The following is a 17,854-nucleotide window of genomic DNA, read 5'->3' as shown; positions in this document are numbered from 1 at the left end:
TAGCAGCCTTGACCTCTCATGTTAGCTAACACTATTTCTGTATCTTCCGTCTTTTTAAAAGACACATTTGTCATTCTACCTCCTGCAGCATTATTAGTGACAATAATTTCTAGAAAATACTTTCTGACAATTATCGCTGCAGAGACATTTTTTATTAAGTTCTTTTGTTTTTACAAAATGGACTTTTAAAGCAATTTGATTCATTTGGAAGGTATCAGGTGTGCAGTCCAGAATAACTGAGTACTATCTTGCTGACTTCAGATTAGGCACAGGTTTTGATGGGCTGTTTTTGGTAGCAACTGCATAATCTTTGAATTTGAATTGTTTTTCCAAAGCAGTGATATGTATAGATTTCTTTTCCTACATCAAACTCAGCCATCAGCTTCACCCTTTTAATGGAAATGTCCATTTGGCACCCATGGCTAATCCAAAATGCTGAGATTTGGGTAGGAGCCATTCTCAAAACAGCGTTAAACTTTTAAAGGACATCTTATTTTCTCTCATGGGATTTAACTTTAGTCTCCTCCCCTGCTCTTCCTACCTATAGAATGGTGTCTGGATATTTACTGCCCTTCCCATAACATATCAGAATTCTACCCAGATTTTTATTCCTGTAGAAATCAATATTGCCATAACAGTAAATTTCATCAATTGCAACAAAAGCAGCATGCAACATTTTGGATTATAGCTAGATAAGTCATGGCTTTCTTGGCTGACATCATTGTCATCTTATGCTAGAAAAAAAATGTGGATGGGCACTTCAATATGCATTGTTTTGGGGGAATATGGAGTGTTTTATTTGCTGTGACCCAGGCAGGACAAGGACATTCTTCAAGCTATTACTCAAACAGGTTTATGTCTTGGTTCATTTAGGTGTAGTTAAATTCACTAGTGGTTCCCAGCACACTCTTTTTCAGATCTACACTTTTCTTCAGGCATTTGGACCATATCTGTCTGAGATTCGCTGCACTGCCAAGTTACCTGCAACCTCACTAAGTAGAAGATCAAGCATCTCACCCTTCACATCCTCAGTGGAACGGGAAATCTTTCTGGAAACATGTGTGCCTTGTATATTTCAAAAACTGTTTTCTGATTAGGTAGAAATACTGGCTTCCCAATCAAGAAAGTTTTTTCTTCTTTCAGTCGAGATTGCTGTTTTGTGTCAGCTCTAATGCTCTCACTACTCAACTGAAGGGAACAAATAAGCAGGCTGGCAGTATGATCCCAGTGAGAGAAGATACTCATTTTTAAAGGGGCCTAATGGTCTCCTACTAGTGTCTCCTGTGCCTTACAGTAGTTGACTGCTTGTTCTTTTCAACAGGACTTACGGAAGCACGCAAACTGGAAGCTCCCCAAGGAATTACCTGCTAATCAATCCTCATTCCTGCCGTGATAGAGATATACATAAAAAGTTTCTCTTCCATTCTTTATCTGAATTTCTTGTTATTATTTCCTTTTACTTCCATTCATGTTTGCCTGTTAGGTCTCATATTTCCTTCCCCTTCCTTCTTTCATCACAGAACTCCACCATTTCTGTCCATCTAGAGCAGAGAGAATACAGCATGTGCCAGAAGCAGGCATTCTGAGACTAAAAAAAACAAGTAAGTGTGAATGAATAGATAGACAGATATATGCAAAGATGACATTACAGACATTGCAGACAAATATGAATATTATTGATGTGGAAAGATACCAGCCTACCCATCTTAATCCGTGACTGAGCTGAGATTTCAGCTCAGAAAGGGAACATCCAGTTTAAATCTCATACAACAACTGCTTTTGTGCGTTCAGTCATAATCCTGTTCTGTTCTGTCAAATCCACAAAAGCTTATTTGGAAAGGTGGTCATAATTTTTTTTTCTACATTTGCTATTTTGATTCCCTGTCTATGGTTTTTCTTTCTCATTAGTCCAGATAAGGCGGGGACCCAAATGTTTCTGTCTCAGTTGATAGACATATCTTCTGTAAATGAGAGTTTTTTTCACAAAGACAACTGGTTGCCTGTGTATATACTGGACACAAAGAAGAGACAAGCAGGTTTGTGCTAATCTAGCATATAAAGGTTTGGTTTGCCCGCAAGCCTTCCACGTAGTGTCATCTAAAAGAAGAAGAGGATGATGATATGATGATAATGATAATAATGACCATATAGGAAGCTGCTGCTTTGTCTTGTATTAGAGATGGTTTATTGGGCCATGATTTTTCTGTTCTAAGATTTACAGCTACAGGTGGAACAGATCATCTTTTGGGCTTGCTTTTTTTTTGCAGTTCCTCTTGGCTCTGTTGAGAGGATTGATGTAAACCACAAAGTGAACAGAATGCCTCTCTTGAATTATCACTTGATTTCTTGTCAAGTGAAAAGATGCCAAGGGAGCTGCCATAGAACCTATTGTACAGCCAATCACTGACCGCTTCTCCAGGAACAGGCCTCCCACACCCAACAGGGGCAGAAGCAAGACAGCTCTCATCCCCACCATGTGTTTTGTTTTTTCATCCTGTTTCCCATTTCCCCCTTCGGCGTGCCGTTCCTGTCAATGAACTTGTCAGCAGCTCTTCTCCTCTCAGCGGGAAGGGGAGACAGAGAGGTAGCCAGGAAGACCAATTATATTTCAGCCATTTCTAGCACAAATTTGTGGCTTAGGAAACACAGAGGCTAACAAACAGGAGCTGGCTGTCTCCTCCAGCACGAGCTGGGTGCATTATTCCTGGGCCTTTCTTTCTTTCTCTGTCTGACCAAGGGTAATTCTCTAGGTTTCCTGGATGTATGACGTCTGGCTGTCAGCACCGTTTACTCTGCCACCATTGCCCTTAGCTAATAGTCCTCCTTCTTTTGTCTTGCTGCTGATTTATTGCACGCCCCCTTCCTCCCAGTTCTCCTTTTCTGTGCTGATTATTAGAAGCGAGGAGTTGTTGTTATTGTTCTCTTGCTCTTGAAACATTTTGATAGTCTCCTTTTGGAGCTGGGATCCACATGTTTGTGGCCTTCAACTGGAATGAATTATTAACAAGGAATGGGCCTAGCTTGTTTTGAATGCACCAGGTTCCCATCCAGGAGCAGCTGTCGCTTCTCTTTAGTATGCTGATAGATCCATCAAAGGAAAAGATGGCATACTTATGAGACAAGTCTTGATGAGTTTCCAGCACTATCTCCAATATATTTGCTCTGATATGTTTGGGTTTAGTTAGTGATAGATGAGGAGCTGGTTTTGAGAAGGTGATTTGCCTCAGTTCGAGGGTGGGGGGCAGGCCACACCCAACATTTATATCCTCCATGGCGTTCAGGTTAATCTATACACTTTCATCTGCATAACAATCTTAGGAAATACTTTAGGCAGAACAATGTTGAGACACTTGGAGTTAACCAAATTGCTTTATGACTTAAATCTATTTTTTCCAGGCTTGGTCCAGATTAACATCACTGCCCTTTACAAAGCTCTGTTGAGTTCTGTACACAGAAAGGAAAGTATTTTCTGCCGACCTCCAATATTATTGTTTCTCTAATTCCCTACATCTCTCACTCTGTACAAGGTTTCTTCAGCTAGGACTTGGCAATAAATTACCAATTTCTTGACACTTCCCATTTTAAATCAGCTCTTTGGCTTGAGCAAGCAGAGAACCCACGGGGACAACTTGACTAGATCAGAATCTTCGTGGCAGAGAAAGTCATACCAATCATTGAATATCTATGATGTAAATTTTGTTTGTGGCCATGTGATTTAAAGTTGGTTGCCTTTCTTCTGGTTTACCAAATGAACAGATACTTGTTATAGCAGCTGATGGGCTTGAAGCCACAGGGTATGTTTGCTTAATTTCTAAACTTCTGGCCCCCACTTCATCTCTCCCACTTCCTGAATTCTTAAAGGAGAATTGCCAATGTCCAGCAGTAGTGGAAAAACCAAAATCTCTGAAATTTTAAAATCTATAATGTTGAGTACCTGCCTAATCATAGATATGATAGTAGGGTGGGGAGAGAATGGGATTTTGCAGTATCCTTCCCTTGCCACGCCCACCAAGCCACACCACACCTACCAAGCCATGCCCACAGAATTGGTAGTAAAAAAAATTGAATCCCACCATATGTATGTATGTATGTATGTATGTATGTATGTATGTATGTATGTACATATATATGTATGTATGCATGTATTCTACCTTTATTGTTTTTACAAATAACTCAAGGTGGTAAACATTTCCAACATACCTTCCTCCGCCTATTTTCCCCACAACAACAACCCTGTGATCAGGTTGAGCTGAGAGAGTGTGAGAGAGAGCCCAAAGTCACCCAGCTGGCTTTCCTGGTTAAGTTGGAACTTGGACTCACAGCCTCCTGATTTCTAGCTGGGTACATAGCCACTAGACCAAATTAACTCTATTTCCTATTTATGAATTCTTTAGAATTCATAATTCTCAGGTTGAAGGGAATCTGGACAGCCCTCTCCTTCCTTGAAGATTGGTGGATAAAGTCAGGGCTGCTACCGGTTCAGGTGAACCCTTAGTTCCGGCGATCAGTTGACCCCGCCCACTCACCCCTGCCCTAGTCTGTCCTATATTTTCATGTTTTGCAGCTCAACTGATTTGTGTGGCAAAGCGGATTGCTGCATCTCAGCTGTTTTACTCACTGGGGCTGCAGTAGAAGGTATGTTTTAGAGCTGAAAAATGGGTGGTTTTCAAACGCTGTGCGCTTACCGAACCGGTTATGACAGTGATCCCCAACCTTTTTTATGCCGCGGCCCGGTACCGGCATCAGCTGGGCGCCGCGGCCTGGTACCGGCATCAGCTGGGCACCGCCATCTTTTTTTGATGAAAAAGTGCTTCCGGTGAGCTTTCTACCCAGAAAAGCTCACCGGAAGCACTTTTTCATCAAAAAAAGATGGCGGCGCCCAGCAAACCAGCGGCCCGGTAGGACTTGTTCCACGGACCGGTACTGGTCTGCGGACTGGTGGTTGGGGACCCCTGGGTTATGATACCAGTTGAATCACACCACTGGATAAAGTCATTGTTCAACTTTGAAGGTCTGAAAGGGCTGAAGCCCACATACTTCCTGGTCTTTTTCACAAAGAGAACAAGTAAGGACAGAAGGCAGTTACAGCCCCTGTTCAGTTAAAAGCCAGAAAATGTAGATGTCATAAGTGTCTACAAAGATATATGCATGTATCTGTTACTGTATATTCCACATGATAGTTGTGTTTGAAGCCCCTATTGATTTTAAACATACATGGTGTCTCTCTCATACAAACACAGAACACAAACACAGGCCTTTGATTGCAGTCCTTTTGCAGATTTACATCCCCTGCAGACATCTTAGTCTTAGTGCTGCCCAAGTCTTTTCTAGGAAAGAACACAACCCTTGAAATTAATTTCTCAATTTGCATTGTGATTACTGCTTCCCATCACTTCAATGCTACTTTCTCTATCAACTGAACAATCCTGCCTGTGTTTTTTGATTTCTGGTTTTTGATTTTGATTTCTGGTGTCACCTTCTTCAGAATGGCTGGACATTAAGGCATATTTTGCTGATTATGAAAATTTAGATTTATGAATCTTTATTTAGGATTCAGTTCAGTAATTTTAATAAATGAAATTGGTCTGTTTGGTGACATCACTTCACAATTTCCCATCAGTGTAATGAACATGTTTCTTAGGCAAACAGGCAGAACTAATTAAATATGACAGTTGTAAAGATATGTACCTGTTTTGACCTGTCAGGATTTAAAGTCTATTGGAGTTCTTTTTTGGTTATGTGAATTAGGTGATCCCAAAATTGCAGTGACAAGGTTTATAATTATATCTCAGGACCAAGTGCTCAGAAAAGAACAAAATCTGAGGAAATTAAATTTTCCAGTAATAGTAGCCTACTTCTGCAGTTAAGTCAAAGGAACTAACCTTTATCCTAACTCCTGGACTGCAAGATTTTTCAAGCCACAAATTAATGGAAGATCTGTTCAGTTCACTCAGTTTAACCCTCAGAGATTGGTAGACTTCCCTCCTCAAAGTTCTCCACAATGTCTCTTGTTGGCCTGAAGAACTCCAGGAAGTAAAGTTCAGATATCTGGAATGCAGTCAGGTGGTAAAAAAACCTCTCTGCTATCCAGAAATGTTGTCTTAGGGTGGGAAGGACTGCTAGGATCTCTCCCCAGCCGTGTGTGTGTGTGTGTGTGTGTGTGTGTGTGTGTGTGTGTGTGTCTGAGTTAAGTGTTGAATCCTGGTGACTGCCTGACAAGATATTTCCGGAAGTTGTTTGCCATTGCCTCCTTCCTAGGACTGGGAAAGAATGACTAGCCCAAGGTCACCCAGGTGACCAGATTTATCCCTAAGGGAGGACTAGAACCCAGGAATAAAGCAGGAGTAGAATCACTACAACAAACCGTCTGCCGGTTTGTCTTAGATAAAGAGTATGTTGAATTGAGCAGGTCAACCTCTAGAACTGTTAACAAAGATTTTTATCTGCCACTGGTGATAAAATCTCACATCCAAAATATTTTTGCCTGACGGCAGATAAATTCACACACCGCAGGTTCTGCAAACTTTTTATTAATCAACAAGTCACTTCTATGAATATTGCAGAGATAAATCTTGTAGAATGCATTCAAAGGTAACCTTGTTGGGATTGAGACTGCTGAAATACACTAAGTATGCAGGAAAAAGCATAAGACAGCCAAAATAACTCACTGGAGAACAAAAACTTTTTGGCAGGTAAAAAAAGGAACAAGAGCCAAAACAAGATAGCACGTGGGACGCATAAAATCCAAAGTTCCAAACGCGTGGGCATTGATGGATTTCCTAATGAATGAAGTGTCACAAGGAGTGATGTGCCACATCCCAATTCTAATTCAATATCTAGACCAGAGATCTGCATGAGAAACAAGCCCCAGCCTGGATAAGACCTGCTGTTGTTCCTTAATTTGGGGAAGGCAAACGAAACATAAGCTATCAACAGGCAGCTATCTGCAAAAGCCTTTAAAGGCACAAGAGAATCTTTGCTGAGAGGGAACAGGGGGCATCTCCTTTTGACCATATTTTCCTGGCGAAGTCGTGGGTGTTCATACGTAAGCCTGCCTTTCCTTTTTCTACCCACCCAGCTGTGGGCTCAATTTACTGTTGTGTTGGGGATGACCTTCATTCAACAGTTTCCATCTACAGTCAGGCATCAAATTTATGAAATGGATCCGTTCAGCCTCCACACTTGTAGCCACTGTTGCTTTTTTAAATGTGTGTGAGAAAGGTGGAGTTCCTGCATTAGTCCAGTTTGTCTGCCATTAAAGCCTCCCTTCTCCACACACACCCTCCCCTCTTTTTTTGCAGGTGTATGAATTTCAGCCCAAGGCAAAAAAAAAAAAAAAAAAACTACCCTCCATGCTTTCCCTTAAGAACTCATGGCGTTTCAGGAGTCCAGATGGTTCCAATTTGAGGCCTACATTTAGTGATGTAGCTGGATTGGGTTTCTTCCCTGAAACCAACAAAACCTGTGTTAGCATTTTGCTTGGATTAAAATATTTGTCCCTTTTTTTGTAGGGCAAAAAGAGACTCCCGAAGCCACTGAAGGAAGGAAATCATTACAGAGATCTACAGAAGTAGGTCATGTGCTACAGCTGCTCATAGTTTGAGAGGAAGAAACATGGGACCTCAAACATGGAACATGACTCCTGCAGAATGCTTGGGAGCAACCCAAGAAAAACATCCTCAGAGGCTTATTTAATAAGCATTATCTATAATCGTCTCAATGTGTGCTCATGTTTCCTTAGCATTTTTGCACCTACATCCCAGAGCTAACAAGATTCTGGAATGGAACACAAACTAAGGTACTGAGAAGGACTTCATCATAGCAAATCTGCTTTGGAACTGATTTTATTAATGATGCTATTTCAATACTCTTTCTGCAAAAGTCTTCAAAGCAGGATTTGTAACAGCTGGTGATAAACTCCCAAACCTGTATAAAACATAATGGAAGGAGAGGGGAGCCTATTATTCCTTTATTTGATAGTGGGAAATCAATTTACCAAGATCACATATAAGTGCAACCTTATATATACAAGCCCTACTCACATCAGAAGCACATATGCATATCGACTTCATTAACAATCATACAGCATTTGTTATCTTTAAAACACTTCTGTTTTCACAGCTTGCAAAATGCCTGAAGTGAATTGTTAAATTAACTGAACATTTTAATAAGATCCAAAGTGTCACTTATTGAAGGTTTGTTTCATTTGTTTTGTTGTTGTTTTTTTAAACAGATAATGAATTAATGTTTCATAAGACTTATAAAACTGGAATCAATTGTGTTTAAGAATACGAAGGCAAAATTGGTTGGATCCAAAATGCATGAATTTTAGAGTTTCTCGGCTCATCTTTTTCAAGGACAAAAGCATCATAAACAATGAAAAATAACTTATTTGGTCATTTTCCACAGATCTTAAATCAATTGCTATGGATAGTTATCAGTGGGGTGAAGAGTTTCATCAGCCAGTCCATCACATCCTGGGTCTAGTCAACTAAAACATGGCACAACTCCTATGGGATTTAGGGCCTCCCAGATTTGGAGAAGTTCCACCTTTGACTATGAATGGGATAACACTCCCCCCGAGTTTTTGCGCACATCTGGAGGATTCTCTTGGACTCACGGTTCCTTCTAAAGGAGCAAGTTGGAACCGTAGCTAAGAGAGTCTTTGTACAAATCTATCTTTTGAGTTGTTTGTGCCCATTCCTGCATTAAGTCTTAATCACTTCCTGTTTGGACTTTTACAATGTGTTAAGAGTTTGTAGCATAAATTCAAGTCCAGAAAACACACAGATGACTGATTCATCAGGATCATTAACTTCTTTATAAACATAATAATATCAGTAAAGTTTACAATACCACTTGTAGATTATTTCAACGTAACATAAGCAAAAACACAAGCAGCAGCAGCAGCTCAGAGCAGATATCAGTTACACTTTAGTTCAGCAGGCAAGCAAGACTAGTTTCAGTTTAGAGGTGAGAGCAGAGACTAGAGCCAAACCCAGGCTACTTCTAGTTTCACTTTCCAATTCAGCTCCCATTGGCTGGTCTGTTGCCATGCCTATTCATTGACTGACTTTGACACTAAGCTCTTTTCCAGTTCCTGAATATACTCTGACAAAATGGACTCTACATAGAGCTACCTTGAAGAGCATTTGAAATCTGTATCTGGTCCAGAATGCAGCAGGGTATACAATTTTAGGAGTATCATGGTATGATAATCTAATGATACTGTTTCATATGCTGTATATGAGGAGTTCCAGGTGCAATTCAAGATGCTGTTTATCATTTTTAGAGTTGGTCCTAGGAATTGTGGTTTCTCTGTTGTGGCACAAGTCTTATGGAATAGTCTTTTCCCTGATATTTAAACAGTTCTGATCTTGCTGACCTTCTAGAAGGCCTTGAAGATCTGGCTTTTCCCTCAAGCATTGGGGCCTGGTGCTGTGGTTAGCCGGCAGCAGGTGCGGACGGCTGGAGAGAGCGAGGACTCAGATGAGGGGCCAGGACCATTAGCAAGTGGACTGCTGCCTTCAGAGATTGTGGGGGCTGGCAGCAGTGATGAGGAGGTTCCTGAGGAGCCTGTGCCAAGTGCGTGTGTGCACAGGATTGCTTGTAGGAAAAAGCAGTTACAACAGCACGGGCGACTCGGGAGACAGGCTGCAAAGTAATGGTCCCTCCTTCAAGAAGATAAAAGCCAGCTGTGAAATGAACGTACTTTGCAGAAGGCAAAGACGTTTTGAAACTCCAGCCTCGTGGACATTACTGTATCCTGAGTTTGTATTTGAAGATTTTTGTATTGCAAATTATTTCTTGTCTGTTATCTTTTGGCAAGTCTTGCACAGTTTGGCAAGGCTTGTGCTTATCATAGCTAAGGGCATGGGTCAGAACACCTGGGTGTTAGTTGAGTCTAGTATGCATTTGATAATTTATTATGGTAGAATTTTACTTGGAACTTTGGTTGTGTTGTTTTGCATTATTTTTATTCTATATCATTTTATCTTATCTTTTTTTTGCACTGCCAGACAGTAAGATGAGATGGTTGGTCTCATAAACACTTAAAAAAAAATTTTTTTAATAAAATAAATACACTACTGTCTTAACAGGAAATTATTAAGTATCACAGTGCTTCGTCTGCCCCAATGTGGCTCTTGGATTTCTTTCATTCATGAAGTTCCAAGTGTCTTCTGTCCTATTCTGTGAAGTTTTGTTCAGGTGGCTATGGATTGTCTTTTACAGTCCGATACTGGTAGTGAACTCCATTGACTGAAGGTTTCCTAATGATTTAATTTTTCTGGGTTACATGCTTATACTTGATCACTGAACATCTATTAAAGACCGAAAGGTAAATGTGCAGCAAACGAACATCAGGATCACTAAAATGGTTGAGCAAATGTCAAATAACAGTGTTAATGATCCTACTGTATAGACAACTTCACACTCTTTTCTTGAGTGCTCAGAATTAAATCTTATAATGGTGCATGGAACAATTTATGAATAATGCTCATCCAAATTATTTTGATTCTTGACTCAACCTGTCTTCCACATGAAAATGATCTGTTTCTTTAGTATAACATAGTGGGATAGGTGTGCCAGAGGAGAAAGTGTTGGAACATAAAAAACGTTCCTACCCCTCGCAAATATTTACAACTCTTTTATTTGTCTTTTTCACAGGAACTCACCTTGTTCATTTATCATCCAGTCATTATTTATCATTTATGTATTAAATATTATAATTAATATATTAATGTCAGTTCCTCAATATGACTTTATTAATAAAATTAATATGTGCTACTGGAAATCATATGATGAAGATTGCTTTATCCCTTAATGGACATATAGGTATTCAGCATATTTCGACTATCTATGTTACATTGGCCCTCATGTGAATGTATGTCTTGCACATGTGGACAGCAGGCCCCACTCATTTCAGATTATTTATCTGCTCTGAACTGGTTATGATGACAGGAACCCTTGGTTTTGTTTTCTGGACCAGATTTGACTGCATTTTTTATTCATGATTCTGGTGTTTGTTCTTAGTTCAGGTTGATCTAACTATACTTCTCGGGCAGCCATGTAAAATCATGGACCTGACACTTATGCCAAATGATATGCACAAATGAACCTATGAAATAGATTCTTGGCCTTATAAACTAAAGTCACATAGACAAAGGTAAATCTCTACAAAAACAATATCTATTGAAAAAACAACACCTATTCCTAGTGCAATGCTTATGAATGTAAAACTCTTGAGCAATAAGAGAGCAATTTGAGATCCCAGTTAGATATTTTGGAATGGAGTACTGAATAAATAAGAGAATACAAAATTCAAATACAGTACAGCTAAGTTTATTTGAAAATCTTGGAGGAGGAGCCAATATTTACATAACCAGATGGCCAGAATAAACAGAAATATTTACACTATTTAGGTAACTTTTATGTGTCACTTGTGAGCATAAAGCAAATTCTGATAATTGTTTTGGCACACTAATAGGATGGTCAAATGGGATTTTTCCATTCTATCCATTTATTATTTTGTGAAAAACAAGAAGAATGAGGTCAGGGCATAGTGTTATGTTATAGATGGTTTAGGACAATCTTCCAACAAAGCACCTTTGTGATTTCTTCATAATCTATAACAAAAAATTGCAATGGCAATGTTATAAAGTGGTTTGGAATCCATCGGTGATACAACTGAAGCAGAGTTGGTATTCAGCAGGTTCTGACCAGTTCTGGAGAACCGGTAGTGGAAATTTTGAGTAGTTCAGAGAACTGGCAAATAACACCTCTGACTGGAAATTTTACAGTATCCTTCCCCTGCCATGCCACCAAGCCACGCCCACAGAACCGGTAGTAAAAAAAATTTTAAGCCCACTACTGAACTGAAGGTCAGAATTATTGAGTTCAGCTCTTTGATGTTAGTTTCTGCACATAGTACATTGTCATCAGTCAAAAATATATATCCAGGATAGCATTCCTGCTATTTCAGCACTTTCTTATTGCTAAACCCAATCTATAGTAAAAATTCTTGGTTTTTGCTTTAAATCACGGTTTCTCAAACTTGGCAACTTTTAAGAAATCTGGATTTCTGGCTGGGAAATTCTGGGAATTGAAGTCCATATCTCTCAAAGTTACCAAGTTTGAAAAATCCTGATTCAAATGATCTGGCCAGATGGCTGAGAAACAACTTCCCAGTTGATTCAATTAAGAGATCATTTCTTACAAATATGTTGCCTAGCCTTTTCTTTCCACCATATATACCAATTCAAGACCTTTTCTTGTGCTTAGGTCCTGTTTGTATAAGAGAGGGAGAACAGTTCAGTTTTCTCTCAAATATAATTTTATTAAGAATTTTAATTATAATACTAAAAATTAATACAAACTAAACTTAGAGCAAGAGAAAAGAAATGAAGGAAGGAAGGAAAAGAAAGAAGAAAAATATGTAAAGAAGTGACTTACACTCTTCATCGCTACAAGTATACACAAATTTAATAACTTTGCTTCTGTAAGATTAGGCAGGTATCTCTTCACCCAATATCCCATTTGGAAAGTGCTCAGTTTTTGAGCTGACTCTCCATTTCAGCTGATGCTAAAGAAAGGGACTGGCTCAGTGAAACCACAGTATAATTAATAGGATCAACACAATCATGACTATGCCTGTGGAAGTATCATCATATGTGTCAGTTTAGTGCTGTGCATAAAAGTTCCATGTTCTCCCACTAATTTGCATTTAATTTGTTTTATAAGAATTTGCTTTAGAAATTTTCAAAGAAATTCTCATGGGTGGCATGTGGTTTTCCTGCATTTATTTAATTATGAAGTGGCCAAGGGGTGTATGTAAATAACATGTCTTTTATTGTATAATAATCTCTGCTGTCCACAGTTTTCCTGGTCTCCATGTGTATTTTATATTCCAAGGGAAAGCATCAGACGGGGAATCCTATTGGGGTTTCTTTCTTTCTTTTTTAGTTGTATAAAATACAGGCACCTAGGGAAAACTCAGTATGAGGGATGGATATATAGCAAGCAACCAGAAGCACCTTGCTCTGTCATATTCAGCAATAAAGAAAGTCAAAATAAGTTCTTGATTATTCTGATAGCAAAAGAGAACGAAAAAAAAAATGAAATCTCTTCCACAGGGAATTCAACTTTTGAGAAATTGCAAGGCAGATTTCTGCAGAACATTATGTCAACATATAGAGAGCCAGGATGGAGCTCTTAGAAAATAAATTAAGTTTCTCCTACCACTGTCACATACTGTGGCTGAGAAATGTGTAAATTTCAAACTTATTTCAATCTCTGACGAGATTAGCTATCAACGTGCCTACCGTCCCTGTCCTATTGTTTCTTTTATATATATATTTTATTTTTCTTATATGTATCCATGTATTCATAACTATGTTTTTACTTATACCTATTATCTTGTAAGCAATTGACAAATAAAAATAAATAAATCATTTTTGAGAACATTTAAAGCAGAGCATTGTTTCTAAATCCATGTCAAAATGAATTTCCAGTTCCATCAATTGGAAGTTACATTTTAAGCTGAATTAACCAAAAGCTTGACTGGTACATTTTCAGTTATTAGGCTTAGAGTTAGAAACTACATGATACCCAGATATCTGTATGTTTCCATGGGTCTCAAAAATATGTTAAAATATTCTGCATTCTAGAAAGCAAACAACAGACAGGGGAAATATGTCTTAAACTTTTCAGCTCCAAATTGTCACTCATTTCTTTTGTTCTTCTCAGAAACGAGATACTGATTTTTAGAGACTGCTAAGTGTGGTTGTGAATGCTGTTAAGATGCTGGAAAAAGAAAGATTCTGTTTTAAATAAAGACAATTTACATCTACAGCATAATCATTGGATATTATTTCTCTACAGAGGGTTACATATTTCTGGAGCTGGCAGCGTTCTTTGATCTTGCACACAGTGGGTCCAAGCACCAGAGGGAGGTTCGAAAGATAACTTGCAGGACATTTTTAAGACTTTACCAATTTCATCAGCATTCTTGTATGTGATTTCACAAACTTTCAGTCACATCTCATAGTGATTCACCAAATATTGGAGATCTAATGTGAGAGCAGAGGGGTACTTTATTTAGCGCTAGAAAATAATCTTTCTGTAGTCCATGAGGTACTGTAATGCTCTTGTTAACTATGTTGCAAGATATAACAATGGGTATTTATTTATTAATGTTTATGATCAAGTAGTAAAAAAAAAAAAAAGCAGGTATGCAAGGACCCGTTCCTAGGTGGTTTTTCTCCCTAGAGTTTCTTCATAGCCAATGTGCTGTGTTGAAAAGTTCCCTGAAATAATTAAAATGGTATCTGAGAGCAAAAATTACACTTAACATGTTGTGTAATTTAAAGTCCTATCCACATAACCATGAAAGTATAATAAAGGAGCCTTGTTTCTTCCTGGCCCTCCCTTTCAAGTTAAATGTATTCATAAGATTAAAAAAAAAAGGAGGACAAAAAATAATTTAATTTGATGTGTAGGGATATCTTTTGTTTTGAAGCATGTGGTTCTCATTGGAAATGATGGAGAAGTTAAGAGCTTTAGGTGCAGGGAGCTACTGCTAATTAGGAGGGGTCAAAAAGGTTACTGATGGTGTATTTTTACATCAGCTGAAAGTCTGGTCCAGACTACAGAGTCAACACAGTTCTGTCATTTGTCTGTTACATACAGTAGCGAATTCCTTGTCATTCTTCCTCACCGTACTTATTTCATTGAGTTTAATAGGAACTGGCTCAGCTCCACTGTAGCACAAGAAAGATGTCAGATTATTCATATTTGTCTGACAAAACGCAATTGAATGCTTAAAGATGCCATACAGAGCTGTAAACATGAGTGACGTTCCTATGAAGACAGAATTCAAGATATATGATATACTGAAGTCAGATTACAATGTGGGGTCATCAAGGACAGCATAGAATATGAGGAATCCGTAATTCTGCAGAAAGCGTTAAAATAATGAAATAGAGGTTCCCTGACTGCAGCTAGACATACTTTGCCATGGGTTCGCTAGCATTAAACAAGCCATGATTTTTGAAGCTCATCATTCCCAACCCAAACTATGTTACAACAACGATAATATTGGTATATATTAACAAGCGGTACAGTAAGGAATATAAGTAAATGAATCTTAATTTAGTGATGAGTACAGTTAAGGCCCTCTGATTTCAATGAGTTCAGCTCTAAAACTGACTAAATCTGGATCCAATCTAACAGGCGGACTCTAGAGAACTGTTGGCAGAAGGAAATGGGGGAAGGTGATTTCCCTGTTCTTTTTCTTGCCTGGTAGCATTTCAAGCCCACAAAAACTATTGTCTGAGCCTCAGGGAATCTTGATAAATGGTCATGGAAGCACTATGATTGCAAAAAACAGAATCTATTATTGCTCATTGAAAGAAGGAAAATTAAGATTTACATAGTCTACGACTTCTGGGGTATAATATGAAGGAGCATAGGAAATTTAATTAAAATTAATTCTTTTCTTCAATATCAGTATCTTAATTTTAGTTTCATATAAATTGTTATAATCTACTTTTAAACTGTAGATTGAAAGCAGATCATATGTTGATAGATCATGAACTGATCAATGCTAGAGTTATTTACACAATTCTTTTTTTCTAGATGGCTTGATCATTCTCCTGCTCCAATTGAAATGTAGTTTCATAATGTTTGAAGTGACAAAGAGCACATGAAGATTTTTGGAAAATCTCTGTTCTGAGTAGGCCAAAAAAAATATTAATGCCAGTTTCCCCAAAACAAATACTGTACAGGTAATCCTCAGTTTACAACAATTCATTCAGTGACCTTCAAAGTTACAATGGCATTGGAGAAAAAAAAAGACATGACCATTTTTCACAATTACAACTTTTGCAGCATCCCCATGATAATGTAATCAAAATTCAGCTGCTTGGCAACTGGTTCATGTTTATGACTGTTGCTGTGTCCCAAGGTCATGTGATCATTTTTTTGTGATCTTCTGACAAGTAAAGTCAATGGGAAAGCTAGATTCACTTAACAAACGGGCTACTAACTTATTAACTGATGAATCTACATACAGACAGGAGTTTATACAACTTGCCTCATGGTGTAACTGGAACAATCTGGAACTGAACACACTCAAAACCATAGAAATGGTGGTAGACTTTAGAAGAAACCCTCCCATACTACCACCTCTTACAATACTAGACAGCCCAGTATCAACAGTAGAGACTTTCAAATTTCTAGGTTCTACTATATCACATGACCTAAAATGGACACCTAACATCAAAAACGTCATCAAAAAAGCACAACAAAGAATGTTCTTTCTGCGCCAACTCAGAAAGCTCAAACTGCCCAAGGAGCTGCTGATACAGTTCTGCAGAGGAATTATTGAGTCTGTCATCTGCACCTCTATAACTGTCTGGTTTGGTTCTGCAACCCAACAGGACAGACACAGATTTCAGAGGATAATTAGGACTGCAGAAAAACAATTACTACCCACCTGCCTTCAATCGAGGACCTGTATACTGCACGAGTCAAAAAGAGGGCTGTGAAAATATTTACAGACCCTTCACATCCCGGACATAATCTGTTTCAACTCCTTTCCTCAAAATGACACTATAGAGCACTGCACATCAGAACAACTAGACACAAGAACAGTTTTTCCCCAAAAGCCATCACTCTGCTAAACAAATAATTCCCTCAATACTGTTCAACTATTTACAAAGTGTACACTACTATTACTGTTAATCTTCTCATCACTTCTTATCACCCATCCCCTCCCACTTGTGATTGTAGGACTGTAATTTTGTCACTTGTATGCTTATGATTTATATTGACTGTTTCCTAGTATGATTTGATTGTTAATTGTACCCTATGACTATCATTAAGTGTTGTACGTTATGATTCTTGATTCTTAATGAATGTATCTTTTCTTTATGTATACTGAGAGTATTTACACCAAGACAAATTCCTTGTGCATCCAATCATACTTGGCCAATAAAGTATTCTATTCTATTCTATTCTATTCTATTCTATTCTATTCTATTCTATTCTATTCTATTCTATTCTATTCTGTTCTGTTCTGTTCTGTTCTGTTCTGTTCTGTTCTGTTCTGTTCTATTCTATTCACTGCAGTGATTCACTTAACAACTGAGACAAAAAGGTTGTAAAATGGGGCAAAACTTACTTAACAAATGTCTCACTTAACAACAGAAATGGACTCAACTGTGGTCATAAGTTGAGGGTTACCTGTACTGTTTTCAATAAGGAATGCCCTTATCTGGAACACGGAGGCCCAGTTTGGTATAATACTTAAAGCATCAGCCTAGAAACCTTATCATGTAAACCAGACAGGAAATATGAGTAGAGGAGCTAATTTTACTTTGCGGTAAAAATACATTAACGGAATCTTGAAAGTCTGAAAGCATAATTCTCTCACCATCTCCTTTACCCTCAAAAAATTAGAAAGGGTCTCTTCTGAGCAGTTTGCCTTCCCCTCACACTATCCAACTGAAGACCTAAAGGTGCTTTTGCAAGAGGCAACTGGACTAGTCTTGCCTCTTGAAAAAGCACCTTTGGGACAACTATGATCTGGATGACTGAGAATCTCCATATAAATAAGAGATAGCATAGTCTTTAGTTGGATGTCTATGTTGGCATCCAACTGAAGACTATGCTACCTCTTGTTTATCTATTCCCTAAGCAGCATCTCTGGACCCAATTTCTCATTCCCACATACTATCACACCAACAGATCATGAGTTGTAATCCTACCTTAGTCACAAAGCAAATTAGGTGACCAGTCATTCTCTTTCAATCCTAGAAAGCAAAAATCTTGCCAAGAAAACTGCAGGGACTAG

The sequence above is a fragment of the Notechis scutatus genome, chromosome 5 (genome assembly GCF_049901735.1).
Source record: "Notechis scutatus isolate UNSWTSFEM ecotype Mainland chromosome 5, rNotScu1.2, whole genome shotgun sequence".
NCBI lineage: Eukaryota > Metazoa > Chordata > Lepidosauria > Squamata > Elapidae > Notechis > Notechis scutatus.
Note: the sequence above shows the minus strand (reverse complement) of the source record.